The 15,005-nt window shown below is 52.3% G+C and overlaps 1 pseudogene across 1 annotated transcript in view; it reads left to right on the top strand.

Annotated features, from left to right (window-relative positions):
* The window catches only part of LOC144721904 (histone-lysine N-methyltransferase ASH1L-like), a 106,415-nt pseudogene that overhangs the window by 58,607 nt on the left and 32,803 nt on the right, over positions 1–15,005 (top strand). The window contains exons 6-12 of the transcript XR_013585998.1: positions 5,258–5,343; positions 6,969–7,042; positions 10,532–10,577; positions 11,625–11,733; positions 12,416–12,622; positions 13,278–13,424; positions 14,819–14,927. The product of XR_013585998.1 is annotated as a histone-lysine N-methyltransferase ASH1L-like (transcript). The remainder of the gene's footprint in view (positions 1–5,257; positions 5,344–6,968; positions 7,043–10,531; positions 10,578–11,624; positions 11,734–12,415; positions 12,623–13,277; positions 13,425–14,818; positions 14,928–15,005) is intronic.

Raw genomic sequence — 15,005 nt, 5'->3', positions numbered from 1 at the left:
AACCTTAGAGTATATTATTAAAATTGTAGAAAATGATGGCAAGAGAGAGAGCAAGAGAGCAGCGGGAGCACGAGAGAGCGAGCGAGAACTAAAAGAGAATTGTGAGTGACAGGCTTGGCTCAGCGCCCGGCTCGGAGCCAAATGAGACCCTTGTTTGGGAAACCTTATCTCGACGACGCTGAGGGCCCAGTGGCCCCAAGCCAAAGGGCCCCAACTCTTTGATGCGGGCCTCTTGAAAGCCATCTCCGCAGGAATTTCCTTTAGCGGGGACCGCTCTGTGAAAAGCACAATTGCGAATGGGGGGGGGGGGCACTCCTACAAGTCCACATGCCACAGCGGGGATCCCTAATTGAATTGTCAGCGGTGTTGGAGCGTGAGGGAGAAGCCTCTTCTATCCCGCCGTTTTTGGTGCGTGCCTGTGTATGTGTGCGTGCGTAGTGGGGAGCGGTAGTGGAGCGGTTAGTGCGCTGCGCTACGAAGCTGGCGTCCTGAGTTCGATTCCCGCTCACGGCCAGCAACAACCAGTGACAGTTGCCTGAACCAATCCTGGGCCTCCCCTAGGTCGACTCAGCCTCAAATGAGTATCTGGTGCGGTGTGTAAACATCGCCACTGGGGAGACAAAGGCGGCCGGGCGTGGTGCTGGCCACGCACTCCCTCGTGTGCCGTGCCGGCTTTCGTAGGTGCTCGCTAACAGCACTTGCCCCAACAGTCTGTGCCGGCTATACGGGGGAAATTTGTCTTTGTGCGTGTTACCTGCAAGTAAATGTGTGTGCGTGTGTGCCTGCGTATGTGAGCAGCGAGATAGTGGTTAGCGCACGGCGCTACGAAGCCAGCCAACCGAATTAAATTCCTGCTCACAACCAATAACAGTGGCGTCCTGGGCCTCCTCTATACAAACTAAAACTGTAAACTATTTTTTATTTTACCAGGTAAGGCCCTCGGTCGACTCAGCCTCAAATGCAGTGTGTCAATATCAGTATTAGGGATACAAAGGCCACCAGGCATGGTGCTGGCCACCCACCCCCTCGTGTGCTGTACTAACCTTAATTGGTCCTCACTAACAGCACTTGCACAAACAGCCTGTTAAAGGCCATATGGGAGAGCTTTGTATGTGCCTGCATACTCGTGTTAATGTGGGAAGATTGGTCCAGTGGTTAGAAACACTGCCCTTCAACACCTGGCCACCTGAGTTGATTCCCAGTTACGGCTAACACCAGTGACAGGTGAGACCTAAACCTACCCTGGGCCTCCTCTACACTGGCTCTGCCTTAATATTCGTGACTGGTGCAGTTTGTAAACATCAACACTGCGGAGACAAAAGTGGTGTGGTACTGGCAACATCTCCCTCATGCACCGTGCCAGCCCGAATTAGGTGCTCTCCAACAGCACTTGCCCCAAAAGTTTGTACAGTTAAACAGGTGATCTATGTTGTTTTTTGATTAGGTGGGTTAATCACTGTTTGTATATAAGCAGACTATTCCGTAAACTCTTGCTTATCAATCCCCAGATGTCACAACATGAAACTAAGTTTTTTTTTTTTTACAAAAGGCTAAAGGTAAAGATAAATAATCTATTGGTCAATCCACTGCCGATTGACATCTTGCCAATGCAGTCCTCTCCGCACTGTCTCAGTCGTGGGGGTCGCTTGGTCGTGCCCCCCCCGCCGCGCGGGTCAGTGCGAGTTGGTGAACAGGAAAGGGCCTGGACGGGTTCAGAGGTCACTCGCCACTGTCGCTCGCCACGGGCAGGATTCCAACTCAGGCCATCGGGTTCATAGCAAGGGTGCAAACACCAGCAGCACTCCACCACCGGCCCTCCCGCCAGCACCCTCCCCAAAATGTACTATTTATATAACATTAATTATGTAGAGAATGTCCAAGCTAAACAGTCGGTGTACACCTGCTCTCATGAACAGTCGGTGTGCTCATCTCCATTCGCGATGCTGAGCCATGGGTGGAAATTCCACATTCAAGTGGGCGGGGGGAGGGGGTGGGGATGGGGGGGAGAAACGAATCCATGGAACAATCCCCCCCCCCCCCCATTGGCTTCTCATCACGAGATGCAGCCTCACAAGGTGGTGCTCATGTTACCAGCTCCCAGGAGGATGATGGGGCTGCGGAGACCCTGGGCCAGAGAGATATGAACTTTCGTTATATCTCAAAATTATATCTCAAACTTGAGGACCCTGATATTCACCTAGGCAGGCACTGGTGAACCCCCGTAGTAGTTTGTAAAGTAAGACAAAAATGTACCCTCTCATGCACGAATTATTAAGCACGAGAAAAGGTCATTTTGGTGTCCCATTGAATGGGAGACCAAAGCGTCAATGGAAAGGCTCAAAGCTGTTGGAAAGGCCTTCGTATTATTTAACAGCGGTCAAATAAACCACGGCAAGGCCACCGCAATGACGCTTGGAAGGCGATTCACAAACACAGCGGGTTTTGCCCCCCCTCCCCATCCCGACACCCACAAAAAAAGTCATAGCTACAGGCAATTTTTGAAGTCATGATTTTGGATTCAAAGACATTTGACCTCTTGCTGCGAGAGTCAAAGTGGCACGGCAGAGCGCGGCGGTGGCCACGGCGGCGGCGGTGCCAGCAGTGCCCATCCCTTTGCCCCCCACGACGTCGGAGAAGCCCCCCCCCCTTCCCTTCGCCAGCGCTCTCTGCCGCCGTAATTGCCGTAAATTGCGGCCGTGGCGGCGGAGGCAGTGGCGGAGGCGGTGGTGGTGGCAGCAGAGCAGTTATGGCTGTCATCTTATTTTTCCCCGAGGGTGCCCCGGTCGTGGGTGAGCGAGTCCTAAAAAGAAAGTAGTGTTGGTTTTGACACGTGAATGGCACCCTGTAATTAATGCCCCAGCCTGTTTGCTCCTCCAGCCCCTCTTCCCACCCGTGCTTAAACGCACACCCGAGGAAGTTCAAAGGCAAACCGGTTGACATGTCGTGGGTTTTTTTTTTGCCTCTCCGTACCATCTAAACTTTAATTAGTGAAGTGGTTGCAGCGCCGGCTCGGTCGCGCGTGTGCGTGCGTGCTCGTGCGTGTTCGTGCGTGCGCGGAGTGCGTGTTAAGCTGTCAAGTTACATGACGCAACCTCAGATGCGAAGTGAGTGGAGGCCGCGCGTTGGGTTCGTCCCGCAAATGTTGGCAAGCGACGAAAGGCCCTCGAGCTGTTTCAACTTCTAAACAGTTTCCTAACGTGTCCCGTTCTCTCCATTGTGAATTTCAGCGGCCCCCATATATTATTGATGTACACATTTTAAGCGTGTGTGTGTGTGTCAGAATAATGCGGTTCTTATTATTTTATGCGGGGGTTAAGGAAACAGCAAAACAAAAGGTCACAGCTGTTTAATGTAAATGTTTTGTTTGGGTCATGGAAAGTCTGCTCTGCTCTTTGCCTAACAGGCACTCAGTGTGGTGTGTGTGTGTGGTGCTGGGGAGCGGTAGTGTAGCGGTTAGCGCGCTGCGCTATGAACACGGCGATCCGGGTTCGATTCCCGCTCACGGCCAACACCAGTGACGATTATCTGAACCGGTCCTGGGCCTCTCCTAGGTCGACTCAGCTTCAAATGAGTACTTTGTGCGATATGTAAAAACTTTGCCACTCGGGAGACAAAGGCGGCCGGGCGTGGTGCTAGCCACCAACCCCCTCATATTCTGGCCTTCATAGGTGCTCGCTAACAGGACTTTCCCCAAAAGTCTGTAAGGCTATACGGGGGATCTTTGTCTCTTGTGTGTGTGCTTGTGGGTAAGCTCCTGGGTCTTCTCGCCACAGTTATGACCTCCCTTCTCTAACTTGGAGCCCTTTAAAGGAACATCTGCATCAATTTGAAACATTCAGGCTGGCCAGTCTACAATCTGTCCCAGGTTAACCAGATTGGATTGTGTGAGGAGCACACAGATCCTTGAAAGATCTGGACACAGTCCCATCAATGAGCTTCTCTGGCAGGCAAGGCTGCATTGGTTGGGTCATATAGACCGCATGCCCAGCCACCTCATGCCCAGGTAGCTTCTGTTTGGATGGAAAGAGGGGGATAAATGGGAATGACATGGGGCAGAGGAGAGGATGTGGAGCTGATTGGACTTCCCTGTGTCAAGATCGGCCTCTGTGAAAGAGGCTCACGAAGGACGTGATTGGGTAGTTTCAAGCAGTCACCCTCCAGCAACAGCAGGGGGTGGATGAGCGATGCTCACAACAACGAGTGGAGCGCCGGACGACTAAAAAGCAGCAAGTTGGCACTTTAGGAAGCACAGCTGGTGCATCCGAGTAGAATCAACCCATGTTACCTGGGTCTGTTCCATGATCTCCTGCCAGCTAGCTTTCAACAGTTCACTTAGCCTCAAAGTGCACCTAGCCTGGCACAAGCACCATGATGATCTCACCGCCAGATTGTTGTTGTTGTCGTACGAGTAGTGTATATAATTGGGAGCGCTTGCGTAATGGGTCGCGCAATGCACATCAAACCCGGCGAATCGAGTTCAATACCAGTGACGCATATCCCAGCTTCTCCTGCTTTAAGTTCAAGTTAATTTATTAGGTATAGCCCTGTGAGCCATTCGGCTCTTGAATCGGGTGCAACCGCAACAAACAGAAAACAAAAACATGAACAAGAAAACATCTTACAACTCAAATTTCGATTTAAAGCTTTCGTGACTGCAGGGATTCATCTTCTTGGTTCTTTCGGTAAAGTCTACGTGACTTTACCGAAAGAACCAAGAAGATCTTACAACTCCCCTAAATCGACTCAGCCTTAAATGAGTACCCAGTGCATCGTGTCATAAACATCAGCTGTGGGGGAGACAAAGGTGGTAGGACATGGTGCTGGCCACCCACCTCCTCGTGTGCAATGCCAGGCCTCATAGGTGCTCGCTAACAGCATTTGCCTCAACAGCCTGAAAACAAGAACAATGTATTTTGTCTCCACACGTTCTGCGCATGTGGGTGTATATGTACGTCCGTCCGTATGTCCACGTGTATCACAGATACTGTGTGTGTCCTGTACACGTGTCTCTCTACGTGCGATGGGAAGCTCAGTTGGCATGTCTGCCAGTCAGAATCAGAATCAGCATCTTTATTCATCCTGGAGTCAGTCAACCCATGGCACCCGGTGGTCTGTTCCATGGCCTCCTGCCAGCCAGCCTTCGACACTTCATGTGATAGCCTCAAAGTGCACTTAGCCTGGCACAAGCGCCGTGGTGACGCCACCGTAACTTGGTGGTCAACGTCGGTGGCTGTTGTTGTTGTTGCCGTGCGTGCAGGCCCAGCGAGTCCGGCAGCTACAGGGCGGCCGATTGCTCAGCCGGCGACAACGACCATGGTGTCCTCCCGGCTCCCATCCACGTCGGTACGTTTTCGAACGCCCCCCACCCACCTCCTCCATCGCCCCCCCACGGCACCCCAACTACCCCTCACTACCCTCCGCCCTTCCTCACCCTCAGACCCTCCGCACATTCCGTGAAGCATTACACGCGTGTCTAATTTTAACGCAGAATTCCCGGTGCGTGCGTGCGTGCGAGAGGGAGAGGGGGAACGTCTGCGCACGGACCCAAGTGTGGGAGAGCGCGCTTAGCGTTCGCTGCTGCTGACGGCTTTTGCTATCGGAAGGTTGACGAGATGAAATCTTGATATGGATGGCGAGGGGGGGTGGCAGGCAGACAGGCAGGGTCGACCCAGCCTATCGCCCCTCTGAGGTTACTAAAATGAGTACCACGTGCACCCACACACGCACGCACCCACACACGATGTTCCCGTGGTGTCACCCGACCACCCATTGTACGGACGGACGGACTTGTTTATGTTGGCGGAGCGCTCGTTATTGCTTTGCTTACGAGTACCGTACCCGCTTTGTGTGGAGATTAGGATGATTTATTGTCCTGCGGCGCTGACTTGGGACCCGTCATAGTAATGTGGAATTTCCTCCACCATGTGTGCGGGGTCGCCGCCGAAGATAAGCTCCGTCGCACTCTCGCTTGAGTGATTGTGCACGAACGGCCGCTTGATCATGATCAATCCACCGCTGGATGAGGGCCTCCGTGTGCCCGTGCGTCATTGGCTTATTTGACCATACTTCACCACCATGGTCAGTGCAACACAGATATGGGAGCGTAGAAGTAGAGTTCAACAATGCCCTCTGCTGACAACGTAGCCTCACATCATTTCGACGACGTGCTTTGAGTGGTAATCAGGCATCATTGAGTTGTGACAGGCTGTAGGTCAAATGTACCTTTCCCTGTGCTCTCAATATCCTAGCACAGGCAGGACAGCTCAAGTTTCCTCCCTTACAATACGTACACACGTTGACCTACACACACATAGATATATAAAAAAAAAATATATATAAATATCTTCCAAATAGCCTTTTACAGAATGTCGGGGCAAGTGCTCTTAGCGAGCACCTATCAAGGCCAGCACGATGCACAAGGTGAATGTATGTGGCCAGCACTCGGCCCTGACGCCTTTTATTTCTCCACTGCTGATGTTTACACACCACGCCAGCTACTCATTTAGGGCAGAGTTGGCCTAGAGGTGCCCCATAACAATGGTTGATGCCACTGATGTGAGCTGTGGCCAGGAATCGAACCCAAGTAACTGGGTTCATAGTGCGTTGGTTGAACCACAGCACCACCATTCCCCAAGTATATAAGCATGAAAAAAACCGCCGGTGCTCCTCACCGAACCACCTTGCTGTAGTTTAACCACCCGGAAATCCGCTCATTGGTGTGAGCGTTGCTCCCCCACCCTCCCGTTGATTGCTAGAGGAGAGGTAGCTTGCCCCCCCCCCCAGCTGCCCCTCGCAGCAGGAAGGACGGGATGCCACTGCGCACACATAAACGTACTTAATGTCTACAGCGAGACAAAGACTCGCCTCTCACCGTGCAGACTGTTGGGGGGCCCGAGCGCCGATAAGTGGGCACCCAGCGCAACGTTTTAACGCGTCACGTGTGCTCGTGTCGCCCCGGCCACCTGCAGGGAAATACCTTCGGCAGAAGCGCATCGACTTCCAGCTCCCCTACGACACCGATTGGCAGTGGAAACACGATCAGGTGAGGCACCCCCCCCCCCCCCCCGGCAGGGCGAGACGCGGACCGGCGTGCCACGCGCACGTGGGGTGGCGGCGATGTGTTCACTTTAGCAAGCCCGCACGTTCACCACTCGTGCCACCAAATGCGTACGCCGTTTGATTCGTGCGCAGCTCCGCTTGGCTATGTACGGCGCGAAAGAAGGTCAGCGCGCGTACGTGACACGCAGACGCGTTTTGCATTTACGTGCATGGAACACAATTAGCTGTCCGCAAGTCCAGCGTGTTCGGCCGTTAAACTGAGTAGCCTGAATACATGTTGACGTGTGCGTCCTTAAAAGTGTCAAGAGTTACTGTTCCATGGAGAGACTGGCCCGCGCCATAGGAATGTGGAATTTCACCACTGGCTCAAAGCCACCGTAGGTTGACACTTTGTTCCAGACTCGCATATTTGCGAAATATCTGAAACGCATCTCTTTGGAGACTTTCCCCCACTTATTGATGGTGAAATCAGTACTGGATGTTTTTGCCAAAAAAGTTTTAACACAAGCTAACATCCTCCAATACGGGGATCAGGCTTGAAAGATTTTGTCTCGAAATAAAGATACGTAGAGCCGTGGTGCAACAGTTAACGCACTAACATCATCCTGGCCAAGGCCAACATCAGAAGTAGTGAGTGATATCTGAACTGCCTTTTTGGGTTTCCTTCTAAACAATTCCACACCGGCCATCAATGGGGAGGCCTTCGTCTAGCAGTGGATTGATGATGGGTTGCACGTTGTACGTGTATTGTACGTACAAAAAAACATATCAAGGCTTTGAAAAATAAACTCCCGCCTAATGTTTTGGCCGGGGCTCAGTGCGCGGAACGTAAATCGCTCGGCCGTTTAGCCCGCGGTGTCATTCCAGGTGACCTGGTTAATTATTTAAAGGCAGACGGTTTAAAAGAAATGTTATGATTAGGATTACGAGTTATTTCCACAGGACAATTCTTTGCGGAGCGTGACCCCTGCGCCGGCTCCGCGGAGGTCGCGTCACGCCGCGCCGGTGCCCTTGTAGAGACGACGTTTGTTTCGCCTGCTGTTTTTTTGGCAGCACAACGCAGACAGTTTCTCGCGTGATTCACATTTTCCATCTGGCGGCGCGGCCCGGCCCTTCTGTGAAGCTTTCCAGAACCAACGCCGCTTCTTTTTATAAGTCGTTCCAAACCCCTGCAAACCCCCCCCACCCCCCCTAACTTGCCTACTTTGCCAGAGAAACCGTGTTGGTTGTAAGTGTACATAGAGGTCCATGTGACGCTACGCACGCACCGTGCGATGCTCCGCGAGTTGCGTTTTTGATCGCAACAACGTACGCAGAAATAAACGTTCTTGTTTAGCGGCGTTCAAATAAATGATTTGCCGTGCTCTCCGGATCACAATATGTTGCGGAGAGTAAGGTGCACTGGAAAACTCGTGCGTACTTGGGGTCAATAAAGTTGCAAAGATCTGGTGTCACAAACACGCACACGCGCACACACAGACACACGCCTACCGCATTGCAAGATGCACTCCTAAGACTTTGCTTTAAAACGCAGGGGGGAAAGTGCGTGTTATAATACGGAGCATACGGTCATAGCTTTTGGATATATATGTGTATGTGTGTGCTATGTGATGTCATAGCACATTGGACTTGTAATCCAGTTGAAAGTGAGTAAGTTCATGAATACCCCCCCCCCCACGCCTTGGTTCAACCTGCAGTATAAATGGGTACAGCACAGCTTAGTAAATTGGCAGGCAGCGTGTGGTGGGATAAAGTGTGGGTATCCCCCACCTTGCAAGACGCCTGGCCAGTCAGCGTGAAAGAGTTGGTCTTGCTCCCGCTGGTGAGGGCCTTCCTCCAGCAGTGCTGCACGTTTGCCTTTCATGCATATGTGTTTAAAACGCACCACGCTCTGCGCCTGCCCATGATTGACGAGCGCTTGATCATCCGACGACGTGGCAACGCGCGGTGTCGCGTCGTCGGGAACGCCCGCTGACTCGGCTGTTTTTTTGGACGTAAATCTCAAACGCGCACGTGCGCCCTCGCGCCAAGCGGGATGAGATCCTTGAGATCGCGCGCGCGCGCTAACATCGTCCGTAACGACGATGACCTTACGGTTCCCGCTAAGCCCGAGCAGGTGCAAGCTGAGCGAGGCTCTGTCTTGCCACCACGAGAATCATTACACCCTCTTAATTGCCCTGTAATGCTCAGCATCGGCCGTAATGGCGCCCGGTTTTATGGCGTCTCATGGCGGTCGGACCAGCCGAATGATTTTGTTGGATTTTTTTTTTAAAGAGGTTCTGGTTTCACTTGAATGTAGCGGGACTTGCCACGGCAACCTCGGCCACGAGACATCCGTGAGGCTCTGCCGGCCGGCGTGTTTTGGTAGAGTTTGATGGAATGAGACGGGAGACGATGAAGGTGGGCTGTGGCGGCTGGGAAAAATAAATTGAAGAGGCAATACAGTTCATAATGTAGAATGCAATGTAATATATGCACACAGTATATATGTTCCACTGTATAGTAATGATACAAGTGTATAATAAGTTACAGCCCTTTATCAATACACCACTGGGTGGAGGTTCTACCCTATGTTATGTTGGGTCATGGGGTTTGTTTGACCATACTTCGCCATGCTGGTTAATTGCAAGTTGTTGAAGAAAGAGGGGGCCCAGGACCGGCTTGCACGTCGCCCATCGCGAAAGTGAATCGAACTCGTGTCACCAGGTTCAGTCGCGAGGTGCGCTAACCACTGTGCCACCACTCCACCCCGTGTTGTTCAGTTTGCTCGTCTCCGCCCAATACTTTTTGTCAAACTGATTCGCCGATGTTTTGTAGTATGGAGAATGCATTTATTCAGCGTCTGTTCAAAACTGAAATCGCATGAATTCAGGCGTGTTGATTTAACAGCGGCAGATTTGAATGTAACAACAGCAAAAAACTCCATTCGTCGCTTAAGATCAATCCCTACGCTCACGATCCACGCGACGAATCGTGTCTGTACGAATTGATTATTACAATTTAAAATAAATGATACGCGGATATTTGAAGCTAATGGCGCTATTAAAAACTGAGAAACAGTCATAAAAATGCGGTGAAAATTTGATAAAAAAAGGAGAAAATATTAACAAATTGCAAGTATGGAATTGTGACAACTCATCAAAAGCATTCACTGGGGGAGCTGAATCGCTACGAGCCTATTACTAATAGTCACCCGAGTTTGATTCCCGCTCACCGCCACCAACACCAGTGACGATTATCTGAACCGGTCCTGGGCCTCCCCTAGGTCGACTTAGCCTCAAATGAGTATCTGGTGCGGTGTGTAAACATCGCCACTCTGGAGACAAAGGCGGCCGGGCGTGGTGCTGGCCAACCAAACCCTCGTGTGCCGTGCGGTCCTTCATAGATGCATACTGACAGCACTTGCCCCAACAGGCTGTGAAGGCTACGAGGGGCGATCTCTGTATCTTCCTTTGTTGTCTTTAATTTGCAGCTGCTGAAAAAGCCCGACGTGCCGCTCTACAAGAAAATCCGATCGAGTGAGTGGAGCAGGGCCCGGTCCTACGCACGGCGCGCCCGAGGAGTGACGGGTGGATTGTTTGGCTGTCACAGCCTTCGGGGAACGGCGGTGGGGGTAGGGGGAGTTTATGGGATGGAGAGGGTGGTGGTGGTGGGGGGGGGCATTGGCGTGTTCTTAGACTAAACGCGAAAAAGCAATTAGTGACGTGACATTACATTTTGAAAAGCAACTGTTATTTTGGGCAATCGTGAATTGTTTCCGAAAGTAATTGCAGTTTAAATTGAAAATGGGGCCAAACAATCTCAACTGATGCAATGCCATAACATTTCAGTGCGATTTTAATTAACCCCCAAAGTCTGACCGGTACCAAACTGGGAATTTATTTTCTGTGTTTTTTTTCATTTTCCATTGTGGAAAGTTGTATTGAGGTAGTTTTTTTCTTTTTGTTTGTACGCTCGAAATGCTTTGCCGTTCGGGCACACAGTTTAATCTGGTAATTGAATCTATTTACATCGGGCACTTTACTTTGATGGAAGATTTTTCCCAGTGCTGAAAGGTACACGCGCGTGTGCTCCCAATCACTCGCCTGCCTCTCCTCTGGCAGAATGGAATCTAAGTCACATCAACGCAGCCTGAGCGAAATTGTTGAATGGCTCTATCGCGGACCGTCCCACACAAGATTTCGGTGACGCTGCAGTCGAGCTTGCGGTGATGTCATTGCAGCGCTTCACTGCGGTGTGCCTGAAAGTCAATTTAAAGGGTTTTTTTGCTTATTAACAAAACTTCAAACTCATCCCGGAGTACAATGCACAAAGCCGAAGTTGCGTATCTACAAGATAAGAGGCAGTTTGGTTTTTGGGTTGCCTTTTCCTTTCCTAAGACAAGAGTTATTTTCTTCAGCACAAGTGGCTCCAGGCCAATGCAGCCGAATAAATCTCAGTTCTATGTGAAGCGTGCTCGTTATATTCCGGAATCAGACAGCTTTGAACACAGAACCATTGCGGTTGGATATCCCCATCGTGGTTTGCGGGGATCGATGTTCTCCGTGTGGCGTTTCCCGTGGCAGATGTGTTTGTGGATATGAAGCCTTTGTCGGGGTGCGAACCGGTCTCCTGCAGCTGTAAGAGGCCCGAGGAGACGGAAGATTCGGCATGCACGGAGGGCTGCCTTAACAGGTGCGGTGCTGAGCACGAATTCGCCTTTGACAGCTGTTGTGAGAAGAACACACGTTGGCTGGAGACCAGTCGGATTTACGCCGCACGCAAGCAGCACGCTCCGCGCGTCATTGGCTTTGGAAATTGATCCCAAACGTGCCTCGCAGCTTCTGCGTTTGGTGTAAACTCGACACTGTTGTTTCGTTGACCTTAACTATGCTCAGGTGACCAGTGTAAAGATCACATCGAAAAAAATTAAGACCCAAATAAAACAAACCCAAGGGGATGGCTGTTGAAGAGTTGACTTTGGTCTTTTTCACTCAGAGCAGCTCACTTTGGCAGAACAGTTCGCCTCCCCAAGTCACCGTTTGTGGCAACAATGCAAATAAAATGAGTGAGTCCAATATACTTTAAATTACTTGCGCTCTTTTGTTTGGGTCGCTGACAACTGTGCTCTTTCCTAATTGTCAACAAACAACGGCAACAATGATGATAATGATGACAGCACTGACGACGACAACGATGGTGACGTCAATCATGATGTTGTCCGATCACGACTATAGTCCCTGACTCTACCCTCTGCTGCCATCTGGCCACTCTCCTGCTCTTGCCACGTCACACAACGTCCCCGGTCCCATCCACACATTGCCTCCCCCCCTCCCCAACCCTGCCCCCACCCGTCTCCCCCCCCTCTTCCATCCAGGCTGGTGTACGCAGAGTGCGTACAGTCGAGCTGCCCGTGCGGGGAGCTCTGCACAAACCGGCGATTCCAGCGGCAGGAGCGCTCGGCCGGCCTGGAGCGGTTCCGCACGACGGATCGCGGCTGGGGCGTGCGCACCACGCACCACTTCCAGGCCAACGACCTCATCATCGAGTACCTGGGCGAGGTGCTTAGCGAGGCCAATTTTCGGTGAGGGCCGCCGCGCGCACACCCGTCACACGTTTTAGCTGGGACACGCAGCGCGGTGTTTAGCGCAGAGACTCGCGCCCTGGGTTACGAACCCCGGCGGCCCGAGTTGGATTCCTAGCTGCGGCCAACTTCGGTGTTAAAAATGTGGACCTCGTCCAGGACCTTCCCTAGGTCACACGAGGCCCTATTATGAGTGACCTGTTGCGGTGTGTAAACATCGTCAGGCCTTGGGGAGATAAAGGTCGGCGTGGTGACGACCACACAACCCCCTCATGCCTATATAGGCTACATCGGTAATATTTGTCTCGTGTGCACATGTGTGTCTGAGTCTGAACCCAGGGAGCGGTAGTGCAGTGGGTAGCACACAGCGGTACAACCCGAGTTGAATTCCCGCCCACGAACAATAACAGTGGCGAATATTTGAATCGTGCCTGGGCTTCTCCGAGGTTGACTCAGCCTTAAATGAATACCTGCTGCGGTGTGTGAAACATCAGCACTGGGAGAGACAAAGGCGACCGGGCATGGTCCTGGCCACCCACCCCCTCGTGTGCCATGCCGGCCTGCTTAGGTGCTATTCGCTAACAGGACTTGCCCCAACAGTCTGTTAAAGGCTACACGGGGGGGTGACGTTTGTCTTCATGTTTTTCGCACCCAGGAGCCGCATGTTGGCACAGCGCGGCGAGCAGGCCGGCATGTACTGCGTGCAGCTCGACAGCGGCGTCGTCATCGACAGCTACCGCATGGGCAACGAGGCACGCTTCATCAACCACAGCTGCCAGCCCAACTGCGAGATGCAGAAGTGGTGCGTGTCCCACGTGTGCGCGCGTGTCGGTGTGTCAGCGCGAGCGTGTGAGCGTGTGTGTGTGTGTGTGGGGAGCGGCGGTGCAATGGTTAACGTACTGCGCTACGAGCCCTGCTGTCGACCAAAAACGGTGGCAAACATTTGAACCGGTGCTGAGTCTCCCCGATGTCGACTCACCCTTAGATGAGTACCTGGTGAGGTGTGTAAAACATCAGCACTACGGAGGCAAAGGTGGATAGGTGTGGGCGGTGGTCACACCATTCTCTCGTGCTCCCTGCCAGTCGTAATAGGTGCTCGCTAACCCCACTAGCTTTTAAAGTACATATCGAGGATATTTGTCTTCTGTGCGATTATGAACGCATACGTGTGCATAGAATCATAACGTCGCCAGTGTTCTTTGCAAAGTCAAAATAAGGCAGCAAACCCATGCTCAAATCAACTTGCTCATCCCCCATGGTGGTCCTGAGCCTTTGGCAGAAATTCCACATTTTTATGGCATTGACCCGTCTTTCTCGATGACACTGCCACTGTTGGGGCTCCACAATGTGGTGGCTCTCCATCTGCCGTCACCTCTGTATGACCCCGCGGTTTCGTTTCTGCCGATTGGTGTTGGTAATCCGTGCCGTGTGATGAAGTGATGGTACCGCAGGCTGCCGACGGCTGTAAATTAACAACTTAATTGACTGATTGATTGAAATGACTCACGCCCCCCCACCCCCATCCCCCCCGTGGACACGACTCGGGCCACACTTATGCACGTTAAGGTGCAGAGTGTGTACATGTCAGCGCTGGGGGAGACAAAGGTGGCCGGGTGCTGCCTGGACCTCCCTCTCGCACACCGAGTCATCCTGAACTTGTGCTGGGCTTCCTATCGGTCGACTCAGCCTTAAATGAGTTCTTGGCACCGTGCGTGAACATCAGAAAGAGGTGGCCGGGAGTGGTGCTGGCCACACCACTCCACTTGTGTGCCGTGCTGGCCTAAATGCGTGGTCAATAACGGCACTTGCCCCAACAGTCTAAAGGCCTTTGCCTTTATGTGTGTGTGGGCGTGTATTGGCAGTAGTGCACCAAGCGACCCGGGATCAATTCCCACTCACGGCCAAATCCAATGACGATTATCTGAACCGGTTCTGGGCCTCCCCTAGGCCGACTCAGCCCAAAATGGGTGCCTGGTGCGATGTGTAAACATCGCCACTGGGGGGACAAAGGTGGCCGGCGTGGTGCCGGCCAACCGACCCCTCGTGTGCCGTGCGGTCCTTCATAGGTGCCTGCTAACAGCACTTTCCCCAACAGGCTGTGAAGGCTATCGGGGGATCTTTGTATGTATCTTCATTGGCGTGCGCAATAATGCACGGCTGGCTGCTGTTGCGAATGCGGGACGGTGCCGGCTGCAGGTCGGTCAATGGAATCTATCGCATTGGGCTCTTCGCACTCAAGGACATTGCAATGAGCACGGAGCTGACCTACGACTACAACTTCCACACCTTTACCGCAGAAAGCCAGGTGCTGCATTCGAATGAACCCCCCCCCGTGTTTTATTTTTTATATTTGTTCGTCAAAGCCCCATGTCGGGCCAAAACT

Source organism: Lampetra planeri, chromosome 13 (genome assembly GCF_965212315.1).
Source record: "Lampetra planeri chromosome 13, kcLamPlan1.2.h2, whole genome shotgun sequence".
NCBI classification, from domain to species: domain Eukaryota; kingdom Metazoa; phylum Chordata; class Hyperoartia; order Petromyzontiformes; family Petromyzontidae; genus Lampetra; species Lampetra planeri.
Note: the sequence above shows the minus strand (reverse complement) of the source record. Positions and strands in the feature narration are given on the sequence as shown.